The sequence below is a fragment of the Solanum dulcamara genome, chromosome 9 (genome assembly GCF_947179165.1).
Source record: "Solanum dulcamara chromosome 9, daSolDulc1.2, whole genome shotgun sequence".
Classification (NCBI taxonomy): Eukaryota; Viridiplantae; Streptophyta; class Magnoliopsida; order Solanales; family Solanaceae; genus Solanum; species Solanum dulcamara.
This window is the reverse complement of record NC_077245.1, coordinates 50,984,606-50,998,337: the sequence shown is the minus strand read 5'-3', so window position 1 is coordinate 50,998,337 and position 13,732 is coordinate 50,984,606. Positions and strand designations below refer to the sequence as shown.

General features: G+C 38.0%; 1 pseudogene; it reads right to left on the bottom strand.

The window, feature by feature from the left end:
* Positions 1 to 899: 899 nt before the first annotated feature.
* Positions 900 to 1,017, bottom strand: LOC129904770 (5S ribosomal RNA; annotated as a pseudogene).
* Between the last annotated feature and the right edge of the window lie 12,715 nt (positions 1,018 to 13,732).

Here is a 13,732-nt window from a genome sequence, read left to right as displayed (position 1 = left end):
TTTCTTACTTCCTTCCTCTACTTACCCTTGAGTTTCCTCATATTCCAGTATAGGAGAGATCTCTCATCCTTTCCTTGTTTTGCTGCTTGTACACCACAATACTAGTAGTCAGTAACTTTGTTACCAACATCTTACCTTCAGTCAAGTATATCCTAGCTATTCCTTACAGTATGTTTAAGTTCTCATCGTAATTCTTTTTTTGTATTCATCCCCTTTGTATGCACCTACTCTTTGATGTCATACTATTCAATTCCTTACTATTAATTCTCCGCACTATCTCCGGTATCATGGCTTCTATATAGCTGGCCTTTAGATCTTATTAACTCGTGCCAGTATGGGATCTCACTTGAAGCCACTTCCCCCCTTTAGGGTGTACCCATGTCACTATCTATTGTGTTCTACTTTATGCCATTATTTCCAATCTTCCAATACGTATGATTCTTTTCCAACACATTCGGTATACTGCACCATATCTATGCCTTCCTTTATATCTTCCATACCTTTGGTTGCCTAGGTACGATAACTTAACACAATCATGAGGTGCTAATTCAGTCTAATTATGGGTACTATAGTCACGTAGCAATTTATTCGAAGCCACTTTCCATTTATTTTGATCAACAACTAGCTAAGGCTTATAGTCGTTTCCAATTCTCAAATAGGCAGTACTTACCTTCCGACGCTCGGTGTCCCAAGATTTGTCATAGTCCTAGCCTTATACCAGTGGGTTACACTTGTCCCTTTAATGAATTCACAATGCGCTAGTTGTTTTGCAAAGCTACATCCCCTATCTCAAAGGGTCTTATCATCTTTCACAGTGGAGTTACGTATCCACAATACTTCTTTATATCAACAATTCCATGTACGGCCAACGTGTATATATATATGCATATCATCTCATATCACAGCCACACAGGGCTTTCCAGGGGGTCACCCATCCCAATATTACTCTTGCCCAAGCACGCCTAACTTTAGAGTTCTGATGGAATCCGGTATGTTAGTGCTGGTATGATCGCACCCTCCCCCATGGGGTGCATATCTACCGAAGAAGACGATGACCTAGCAGCTAATCCAGTAGGCCAAGCTACACTACCCAAGTTACCCTTATATTCTTATTACACGGACCACATCCTATCTTTAGCCATTTCCTTATAAGGCTTTACTTATTTTCATAACTATCCTCATTATATTCACATCATATCCTGTTCGCATTCTACCCCATAGTATAACACTTCTTAACTTTTTTCACGATTTTTACTGTGGGTTACTTACCCTTCTTAGTTAGTCTTATCCTTAATATATCGTTCAATCCAGAACTACCAGTCTTTCCTAAATCATTTTCCTTTTATTTCAAGGAAAATTTGGGCATAGTTTCCTTTGTATTTCTTACTATCGCAACACCTACACGCAGAAAATGCCAACAATGCCTCACAGGGGCAATACGCATAAAGATACATATATACGTATTATATCACATCATATCGTAGCCTCACAGGGCGCCCAATATCAACAATAGTATAAACTGATGGACTTACCTCGTATGTCCAACTCGAACTGCACCTGTTTAGACTTTCCGTCTACTTTTCCTTTCAATTTTCAACTTTACATGTCAACCGTAATTCAATACCTTACCTAGAACCTATCATTCGTGCCTTGCTTACCTGCGTGCTGTGTAACTTCCAATATCGTCAGTAACCTTCTTCTATCGATGTTCTCCTTCTGTTGAAATCACAAGTTAGTATGAGGAGTTTCATTCCCTATGACTTGGCTCTATCGCACGATCGTAGATATGAAAAAAAGGTAAAATCCTAAATGTCCTGTAGCCTCTTGTCTATAGATGTGGTGCACAACACATCGATAATCAAGACTCTACTAGACACGGTCTATAAATACTTCGAGGACGAACTGCTCTGATACCACTTTCTGTCACGACCTAACCCCGTGGGCCGCGACTGGGTGTCTGAGCGAGATACCCACGTATACCCCTGGTAACCGCAAGTAAACCTGTCACCTGTTTGAGTCACAACGTCTCAATAGGTAACATAACTTATAAGTCGGCGAGGCTATCATAGCTTGTAGGATCATCCCATTATAAATACACATGTGAGCCGACAAGGCTGCTTCGACAAAGGTCGCCCCAAAATATAAGTCATACAGGCACAATTGAACACACATATATAAACACACCCCACACACGTATCTACAGGCCTCTAAGAGTATTAGTGACAACATATGGCGGGACAGGACCCCCTTTGTACCCCTGAATAAACGAAAACATACAACAGAGGTTTAGTACCCAAAATCTAGGCTCCGACACAATGTAGCTTTTCCTGAACTTGCTAGGTGGAACCCTAGGCTGGCAGATCCTCAAAGCGTGCATCTGTACCTACGGGCATGAACGCAGCCCCCCAAGAAGAGGGGGTTAGTACGATATGTGTACTGAGTATGTAAAGCATAAAATACCACAAGGAAAGTATAGTTAACACGGGGATGCAGAGAACAAGTACAAAAATTAATAAATCACATTACGTGCACCTTCTAAATAGAGATCATGTAACTCAGTATGATATTCCACACCTGGCCCATTATGGGACTTGGTGTTACAAATTTATCTTTATGTCATCATATGCATAAATATACCAAAACCAGCCCTTTAATGAGACTCGGTCTGCAATCATGTAGTCTTATCATTGCATTTACATAGCATACCCGACCCTTGGTGGGGCTCAGTCATACCCGGCCCTTTTTGGGACTCGGTGAATATTTATATCATCTTATATCGTATCCGGCCCCTTGTTGGAACTTCGATCGTACCCGTCCCTCTATGGGACTAGGTAAAGATTTGTAAACCATATGCATAAGCAGAGTAGTAAGTAACCATATGCAAGCTAGATCATTACCTCAGAGATCGTATCATGTTTAACTTATAGCTAAGGTATGCCAAAAGAAGAAAGAGAATGAACTCTACACAGTCTGTACTTTCCTTTATGTGGTCATCATAGTCACATTTCGTACTCGTCCCATCATGGGGCTCGGTGAACAACCATGGCATCATAACCTCATTCCCATGCCCAATACGTGTCAAGAGAAAGGAAGGATAGCTTTACCTACCCATCACTTCCTATCGTAAGGAAGCTTGAGAAGCCTTAGTTCAATTACTGTAGGAGTGCTTTTATCAAGAAGTAAATAAGGGCCGTGAATTACGCTTGGAATCTATGAGTAGATTTACCCTCAAGCTCACACCATTCATTACTTAACTTGAAGACATGCCAAAAGAAGAGAAATAGTAGGCTCTACATACTTATTCCAAAAATATGCCAAAAGAAAGCTTCACATACCTTGTCTGAATTATTCCTTATCCTGCTTGCCTCGCCGTCCTTTGAACCTATTCAACATGAAAGTAGTATGAATAGCAACCCCTTTTACTTTCCATCACCCTAGGTTACATCTTAGTATTAATGAAATCTATTTCCTTAGTCGTTTCCCCGACTAGTTCTGTTATTCGCTAAGGCGTCGACGAAAATTGGGCAGCACCTCCCCTATAATGTGCCCTATCCAAATTTCTAATTAGGTCCCTAATACCTAAATCCAACCAACAACAATAACCTGAAACTCATATACACATAAAACATGGAAACATTACACAACATAGGCTGCAAACAACTTATCATTATGATATCAAAATAGTGTCTTTAGCCTTTATTTCGTAAAACCTTTAATCGTGCGGAACGGAGAGTTGTGTGGCTGCAACCAGAAGCTCCCTCACATCTTTTAGAATGAATTTAGGACCTTCAACACACCATCACACCCTGCAACAGCCCCCACACGCCCAATGCCTCATTTCGACTACAATTTAACTATAGCGATTCCAACATGTGTAGGATTTTACTTCCCCAGGTATATGTTTCTGATTTGATATTTTATTCCCTGTTTCTCTGTTTCAGATATGCTTCTAGTTATACTATGCTATATTATGTTTTACATACTCAGTACATATGCCGTACTGACCCCCGTACTGACCCCCTTTCTTTGGAGGCCAAGAAAGGTAAGGCCCGAGTTTCATTCAATGAATTAATTATTTAAGATATAAAGCAGTTATATAATGATGTTGGATAACATAAAATTCCGATTTGGGGTAGTGCAAAAGGGATACAAACAGTCCGCCCCAATTTAGCACACCAAGAAGTTCTGAGATGCAATTTTGGCGAGTTTTGGCCAATTTCGGGTAAGGTACGGTTTCTCCTTTCAATTTGGACTTTATGGTGTTTTTATGGAGTGTGTTACACGTCCTATATCTGTAAATATGAAAATTCCATAGAAACGCTTGACGTTCGAAACAAACTAAATTGGAGTCGTTATAGTTGAATTGTCGTCAAAGTAAAGTGTTGTGCTTGTGGTGTACTGCTGCAGGTGTGTGGGTGTGTGTTGCAGGGACTAAAATTATTTTAAAAGAGGTGTGTATGCTGCTGGTTTCAGCCACACAACCCCTCATTTTGTATAATTAAAGGTTTTGTGAAACAAAGATTAGAAACCCTCTTTTGATATCGTAGCTCCGAGCGAGTCATTTGGAGTTTATGTTGTATATTGTTGATGTGAATTGCTTAAACATATGATGCAGGTTGTTTTTTTTTGTTGGCTGTAGGTATTAGGAGTGAAATTGGAAATTCAGATAGGGTATATTATAGGGGAGGTGCTGCCCAATTTTCGTTAATGCCTTAACTAATTAAAGAACTAGTCGAGGAGACAAACAAGGAAATAGATTCCATGAATAATAAGGTGCAACCTAAGATGCTGGAAATTTAAGAGTGGTTTATATTTGTATTACTTTCATGTTGAATAGGTTCAAAGGACAACGAGGCGAACGGGATAAAAGTAACACATAAGAGGTATGTAAAGCCTATCTGTTCTCTTTCTTTTGGCATGTCTTAGATGTAAGCAGGATATGATATGAGCTTTGGGGGTAATTCCATTCCCAGGTTTTGAATATGACTTCAGGACCCCTACTCACTTTTGAAGATTAAACTTTAAAGTAGTAAGCTACTATCTTCGAGTCTTCGATAGGCTGAATAGTAACTGGAGGTATAGGCCTCTATCCCTAAGGGCTCCATGAGGACAGACGTCTGGATTTGGTAAGCTGTTTGACAACATTTTGACACATGTCTATGGTTTCTGACACTCCATACAGTCCTCCGTGACACCTAGCAGGTACTTCAATTAATTCCAAGTGACAGTTCACTTGATGACTTCATTGAGTCTCTTATAATAATTTAAACTGTGTTTTGTTTCTCACTACTCTACTCATGTATACTGTAATACTTCATTCCTCGCATCCTGGGCCAAGAATAGTAATCGTGCATATTTTACTGTGTTATTCCTCACGCCCTCACTAGAGGGCCGAGAATAGTTTATATACATATGATGATGTGTTGTAATAAGGTGGTGATGGCACTGGGGCCATGATGATTTTACAGATATGATTCACCCAATCCCTGGTAGGGCTGGCTATATTGTAAAAATTGAGCATTCATGATTTTACTTCCCCAGGTACAAGTTTCTGATTTGATATTTTATTCTCTACTTCTCTATTTTAGTTATGCTTCTAATTATGCTACGCTATATTATGTTTTACATACTCAATACATATGTCGTACTGACTCCTTTTGTTCGGGGGTGGGGGGCTTCATTCATGCCCACAAGTATAGGTACACAGTTTAGGGATCCATCAGCGTAGAAGTCCCACTCAGCGGTCCAGAAGTGCTCTATTGTGCTGGAGCCTGATTTTGGTACTAAGTGCTCTATTGATATATATATTCATTTGGTTATGGGTACGGTGGGGGCCCTGTCCCGCCTTATGTTACTGTTCTTCTTACTCTTAGAGGTCTATGGATATGGATGTGGGTTATAGGTATGTGGGTTGTGTGGGTATATGAGTTGTATATGAGTTGTATATGAGTTGTATATGAGTGGTAAATGAGTTGTATATGCATGTATGTACAGCTGTACTGATATAACTTATGATTTGGGGTGTTTCTTGTATCGTGGCAGCCTTGTCGGCTTGCGTATATGTGTATTACAGAATGACCTATATGTTACAAAAGCGTTGTCGACTTGTATGTTTTCTTACCTATTAGTGTATTTTGAGTATAAATAGGAGACAGGTTATGTATAGTTGGTCGGGGTACATGTGTATGTCCAGTTCGGGCACCCATCATGGCCTACGGGGTTGGGTCTTGACAAATATGTATATGAGGGGTCTAGGTCGGACCCCAGTCGCGGTCTATGAGGTTGGGTCATGACAATATAGTTTCTGTAGAGGATATTCAAGTTGATCCTCAAAAGACCAAGGTAGTTAGGAACTGGTCTAGACATTTCTCTCTTTCAGATAAAAGGAATTTGTTGGGTTTATCTAGGTACTACAGAAGGTTCTTTGAAAGATTTTCTTCTATCGTTTCTCCTTTGTCCAGATTAACTACGAAGAAAGTCAAGTTTTAGTGTGCCATGACCCAAACTAAAGCCTAACTGTGACATATAGATTAAAATCCTGAGGGACCCCAACCAAGCCTATTATAATATCATTCATGAGCATATATAAAATAAGTAAAGAAAATAGAGCTAAATCAAGCTATAAAAGCGTAGTCTCGATAAAAGGAACATAAGTCTCAAAAGAGTAAAAGCGACAACATAGACTCCATGAATATCTAGCATGCCTCTACTAGCTCGTTGGGGGCATAAGATAAGTCCCTAGCTCACCTATCACAACATAAGAGTAATGAAGAATTCAAATGTCAACATGAAGTTAAAATCCCATGCCCTTGAAACATGAGGACTCACCACCAAGTACAACTATAATGGGCTCTAGCCATGAATCAGAGGATGAGCGTGATTGTCAGACCATACATTATGATATAATGAGGCAAAAGTATGCGTCACTAAGTATGTAAGAATCATGCATGATCAATAAATATAGGACATAACCAATATCAATCATTAGATATAAGACCAACATCTTTAAAACACAAGATAAGTGGTAAAAACCTTAAAACATTTAATTCATTGGTTAGTGCATCAAAAACCTCATCATCATGAGAACTTTATACCTTTGTTTAAATAGTGTAGGATGGGAATTTTAACAGACATATAAGTCCATACATGTTACACCCCATACTTTTGTACCTTGGAACACGTTCTTAAGTCTCTTGAAAGGCTCTTAAGTTTCATGGAAGGATTGTAAGCCTCTTAAGTTTCTTAAGGTTTCCTAATGTTTCTTAAAGTTTCTAAAAGCTTCTTAAGTTTCTTGAAAGATTCCTAAGTTCTTGAAAGCTTCTTAGAAGTTACCATGTGATCCAGATAGGCTATAATGCCATCAAACAACTCTAAGGAAGGGAGAATGTGATACCCCATAGTAGAGAAGATTGGAAATAGAGTTAGAAGAATCCGGAAGAAGTTGGAGACCAAACAATAAGTTGTAGGACTCGAATTATTTACATAAGCTTACAACTTGGATATATTACATACTTAAGCTACTGAATTACATGCCAAGCTTATGTAGCAAGGATTACATAGGTTCGTAAAAGAAGATGAGATTACAAATCCACGAAGGGGAAAAGAAAGTGCCACATGGAAACATGGGAGAGTGCCACATGGTAGTAGCTGGGAGTACCATATGGAAGATTCTAGAGAAAAGGGGTGGGCCCCCACATGCCACATGGCAGCTCGTGATTGGAAGAAGGGATGTGGTGGCCCAAATGAAGCCTTGACATGTGTCACCACTTAGGGCTTGACATGTGTCACCACTTAAGTGTTGAAATATGTCACCCCCCTTAGGTAGCCTATATATATGTGTCTTATGACTTATCAAATTTCCATACATTTCTAGAAAACTCAAGAATAAGAGAAAGAGGAAGAGAAGAAACTAGAGAGGTAGAGAGAGAAGGCCACGGATTTGGAGAGGAAAAAGGTAAGTTCTCCAATTTCATTCTGTCAATTAACTATCTAGGGTATACCATGATGTTATGAAGGTATTGGTAATGTAAATTTATGGTTGGTAGAATCCCTAAAAAGTTAACAAATAGCCCCGAAGTTTCAGCTGCGCTAAAAAAATTTTTGAGGCGAGTTCCGACAAGTTTTGGCGAGTTTCGGGTAAGGTAAATTTTTTCCTTTCGAACTGGAGTTTATGATGATGTTATGATGTATATTACATGTCTGGAATGAGGATGGAAGTGGAAAATTTTCATAAGGACGCTTGACATTAGAAACAAACTAAATTGAAGTTGTTATAGCTAAGTCGAAGTCGAGTAGTGTGTTGTGATTGTGGTGCTGCGTTTGCAGCTGGTTTGGTGTTGTGTTTCAGGGCTGTAAAATTTTCTAAAAAAGGTGTTATGAAATAAAGGTTAAAAACTCTATTTTGATATCGTAGTTTTGAGCTAGTGGTTTAGAGTTGTATTGAGTAATTTTGAAATGATTTACTTGTATATATGCTGCTGGTTATTTTTGTTGGTATGGTTCTTGACATGGTAGCCGAGTTGAAATCTCGGGGATGTTGAAATTATAGGGGAGATGCTGCCCAATTTTCGATAACTTAGGAACTAGTAATGAACTAGTCGAGGGAAATGGATAAGGAAATGACCTCTATGAAGACTTGGTTGTAGAGTTGGAATTTGAAAGTGAAAGGTCATTAACCATAGTATTACTTTCATGTTAAATAGGTTCAAGAGACGATGAGTCAAATATATTAGGAGTAATCCGTAAGAGGTATGTAAAGCTAACCATTCCTTCTTTTGGCATGTCTTTGGAATAAGTATGTAAAGCTAATCGTTCTTTCTCTTGGCATGTTTTGACATAAGTATATAAAGCTAATCTTCCTTTTTGGCATGGTTTTTATGAAACACGTATATGACTTTTATATGATTCCAAGGAAGTTCCTATTCATAGAGCCGCTAGGATGGTCAACTTCTTGATTTTCCAAAGGATATTTTATCATGCCTAGATACGTGTATATGATTCCAAAAGTTTTATTTGGATATAAATCATAATGATATTCAAAAGGTACTTGATACGACTCTTATCTTGAATTTTGAATAATAAAACATTTTGTTAACTCCAGCGAGTCTCAAAAATTATTTAAAGTGCATTTAGTTTCTTACTACTCCACTCGTGGATGCCTCAATGCTTCCTTCACCGAGCCTGGATCAGGTTTTGTTATCGTGCGTACTTCTCTACATCATTCACCATGCCCCGATGTAAGGGGCTAGGTACGCCCTGTATATAGGTTTGATTTGTCGAGTTATGATGTGCCATGTACACATATGATATGATATGATCTGATATGACCATCTAATATGATATGATCGGTTACGAAGATATTTCCTACTATGGAGTTATGATAAGTTTTGGCGCCAATGATGGGGTGGTGACATTGATTTGTTCACTGAGTCCCATAATAGGGCCGGATATGGCATATGTTTTTCTGCATATATTATCTGTGGTTATGAAAAGCATTTTGATATTTTGGATATTTTGCTCATTTTTGCACCTTCTATTCTGGTAATGGATTTACCTATTAAAGTCCATGCTTTACATACTCAGTACATTGTTCATACTGACCCCCTTTCTTTGGGGGTTGCGTTACATGTCCGCAGGTATAGACGCTCGGTTTGCCTATCCGCTCGCTTAGGACATCCACCTTGTTGTTTGGTAGTGCTCTTTTTCCGGAGCCCTATTTTGGTATTAACTTTTCTATTGTACATTTGTACATATTAGTTAAGGGTACGACAGGACCTTGTCCCGTCATATGACTAGGCTATCATTTTGTAGAGGTATGTAGACTTGTGATATGGGTTATGTATATATGTTTTGGGCTTTTTTTTCCGTAATGGCCTTAACGGCCCTCTTTTGCTATATCTATTCTCATGCGCTCTCTAGCGACCCCTTTTTGATTTCTACTTTTATTTATTCTGTAATATGCTAAGTGGGCTAAGGGTATGTATGGGTGCCCAATCGGGATCCTTTCACGACCTATGGAGTTGGGTATCACAATAAAAGCCATATTGAGAAGGGGGAGGCTATTTGCCAAGGTAGGCTCCTTCCAACATTATTATCAGCATCATCAAACCCATATTGGTAAATAAAATCTTATTATGGCAATGTAGTTTAAGGGACTAAGGGTTGCTATTAGGGCTTGGGTCGAGCCCCTACCTCAAAGTTCACTTGATGCTAATTCAACATCCAACGAAATACATATCATATCGTAATATAAATATATCATAGGAATAACTCATTCGTCATGTGATTTATGTAATGTGGGTGTAGGTCTTCCATTATTACAAATTCTTTTCATAACAATATCATTAGGGTCTTATGTCAGCTTATTCATTAAGGACCTTAAGTCACCTTTTCATTAACTTTCTTGAAACGTCATAGAATCATTATTCAAAACCTTTCATAAATCATTCATAACTTTGAAGAGCATTCAATAAAGCTTTTATTGAATATAATTTGAAACAAAATCATGATCATAGCTTACAAATCATAATTAAAACTACCAAATATCATGAATCATTGAAAGTCATCTTAAATTCATGTAATATGATGTCAATTATGCATAAAAAGGCTAATACCATTGAAATATAGCTTAATTTAGAAGACCCAATGCAAATCATGAAATTAGGGCTTTGTGTTAAAGAAATTGGGGACAAAACTTGGTATTCCATGGGTAAAAGGTACCCATGGATGAAGTCCCACATACCTTGACCTTTAGAAGCTCTAAACTGAAGTGAATTGAAGCATGACCTTGAAGAAATCTTTTTAAATTGCTTGGAGAAGAAGAAGACTCTTGAGAAAAAACTTGGGAGAGAAGATTTTGTGATTTTGGGAATTATGGTAAGAATGAGAGGGAAATGTGATTTTGGGAATAATAGGTAAGAATCTAGTCTCAAAACCATCCACATTAATTAATGAAATTTAGGGAAATGACCAAAATAACCATGACTTAAAACTGATTTTGGGTTACTAAACGGACCCTCACCATGGACCATTTTGGGCAATACAGTCCGTGAAACTGGTTTGTGTTAGTAGACTTGAACTGGAAATCTGGGGGTCTCAGAGGTGTGTCCACCACGAAGGTAACCATGGATCATGGAGATCACTATGGACCGTGGTCCCTATCGTGAAGCCCACCTCTAAACTCTTGAATTTTAGGATATCACCCACGGGAACCAAAATAGACCATACTGAGTAACACGGTTCCTGAACCTAGTCCGTAGTGGCCACCTGGTGCAAAAGCTGAGATTTTTCTATGGAACTTCTTCTGAACCTCGTTTTATGACTTTCAACTTACATAGTGGTTTGAAGATTGTGAGAAGAGTTTTCAGGATTTAAAGACTTGACTTATGTCTTCCCTAGTTTTCACTCTAACAGAGGGTTTAGATGGTTTTTTGGTGTATTGTGATACAAAAAAAACTTGTATTAATTATGTGTTGATACAATATGGAAAGTTCATAACTTATGCTTCCAGAATTCACAAGGTTCATGAGAAGAATTACCAGACTCATAATATCAAATTAGGAGTAGTGTTGTTTGCCTTGAATATTTGGAGGCACTATCTTTATGGAGTTCACTTGGAGTGTTCAAGGATCATAAAAACCTACATTATGTGGTTAATCAGAAAGACTTGAATTTTTGCCAGAGGATATGGCTCGAGTTGTCAAAGAATTATGACATGAGTGTCTTATACCATCTAGGTAAAGTCAATGAAGTGCAAGATGCTCTCAGTAGTTTATGTATGAACAATGTTGCTTACGTTGATAATGATAAGAAAGAGTTAGTTCGTGATGTTCACAGACCTACTCTCTTGGGAGTTCGTCTGATTGATTCAGAAGATGGTAGAGTTATTTTTTAGAATGGATCAGAATCATCTCTTGTGATGGATATTAGGGAAAATTAGGATGATGATCCAACCTAGGGTAATATGAAGAAAGACGTTCTCAAAAGACCATTGATGCTTTCTCCGAAAGGGGGATATGGTGCTTAGTTATAGGGTTAGCTATGTGTTTTAGATGTTGATTGGTTAAGGTAATAGATACTAGAAGAGGCTTACAGTTCTCGATATTCTATTCACCCAAGAACAACTAATATGCACCATGATCTATGGAAAGTTTATGTGCTCCCGTCTTTCCACTGCCATCTTCGGTGGATGCGCCCCTTCACTTAAATGGGCCATCGACATCATGCAGTCTACAAAAATAGATTTCGCGGAAAACCAACAATATCCAATCTTTGTTGGCCATTCACCCCTAGCCATTTCGAGCATCTCTTTCAACTACCGCATAATCCCCCAACATGCCTTTCACTTTTACCTCTCTCTAAAAATTATAGTCATGGTAAAATCTTGGATTAGTGGAATGTCATAAAGAAAAATATTGAGAAATTTGTGGCTAAGTGTCCAAATTGCTCACAAGTTAAAGTTGAGCATCTGAAATCAAAAGGTATGACTCAGATATCAATATTCCTACTTAGAAGTGGGAAGAGTTGAATATGCACTTCATCAGGGTTTTGCCTTGCACAGGTCAGAAGCATGACTCGATATAAGTGGTTGTAGACCGAATGACTAAGTCATCACATTTCCTTCAAGTTAAGACTCTCTATACAACTGAGGACTATGCTAAACTTTGCATTCGAGAGTTAGTGAAATTGCATGGGGTTCCATGAGCTACTCAGTTATTAGTATTTCAGTATTATCATTATTACTCTATAAGTTAAATACATATTTTCATTGGGAGTTTTACTTAGCATTGAGTGGAGTTAGGGATGAAGTATCACGGTCAACGTCTAATGGATCATTTAGTATCAATCTCTAAGTCCTGGAACAACGTGTCACCATAGAATTTAAGGGGCGTTTCCTTAGTTGAGGTCGGCTTCTTAGTTTTTATAGACATTAGCTTAAATTGGCCTTTATACCTTGGCGAAGTAAATTGAGACCTTTTGATGAGGATTATACATCAAAATCCATATATTAGCTCACATTGTTATATGTCAATTTTAGTATCTACAATAGTCAGTCTTTCATTTTTGTATGATTAAGTATTCAGTTATTTCAGTACAACTTTTATCCTTTTTCATATTATTTACTTGGTCATTGTATCAGTATGTTTTATAGTTCAGCATGTTTATTTAATATGTCTATTATGCATCATCCTTCTGTTATGACACAAGCCTAGGGCATAGATGTGACACCGTGATCAGAAACCTAAAGGATCCCAACAAAGCCATCTTAGCATACATCGCATACATAAGGAAAAGAACATAATAAGATAAGTGGAAGAATCAACTCAAAAGTACAAGTCTAAGGAATAGAAATACACAATCCAATGTACAAAATGGACTTACCTCAATACAAACATCTAAACATGCCTATATAGTAGACTTTGATGGGGGCTTAGGACAAGCTCCTAGCTCACCCAAAACATAAGACAAGTCAAAGTAGCAACATGAAAGAAAGTCATTTACCTCGATGATTGAGGACTCACCAAATTTTGGAGAACTAAGTAACTCTAGCCACGAATAGGATGGTCGTCGTCCGCTCCTACATTATGAGATAATGTAGGATAAATATGTGTTATTATATAAAAGGTACTAAGTACATGACATATGCATGAACAAGTAAAGAAATATGAGCATTATGACATAAGATGTATGACCAATCATAATGAGCATGAATTAACTTAAAGCATTTGAAATA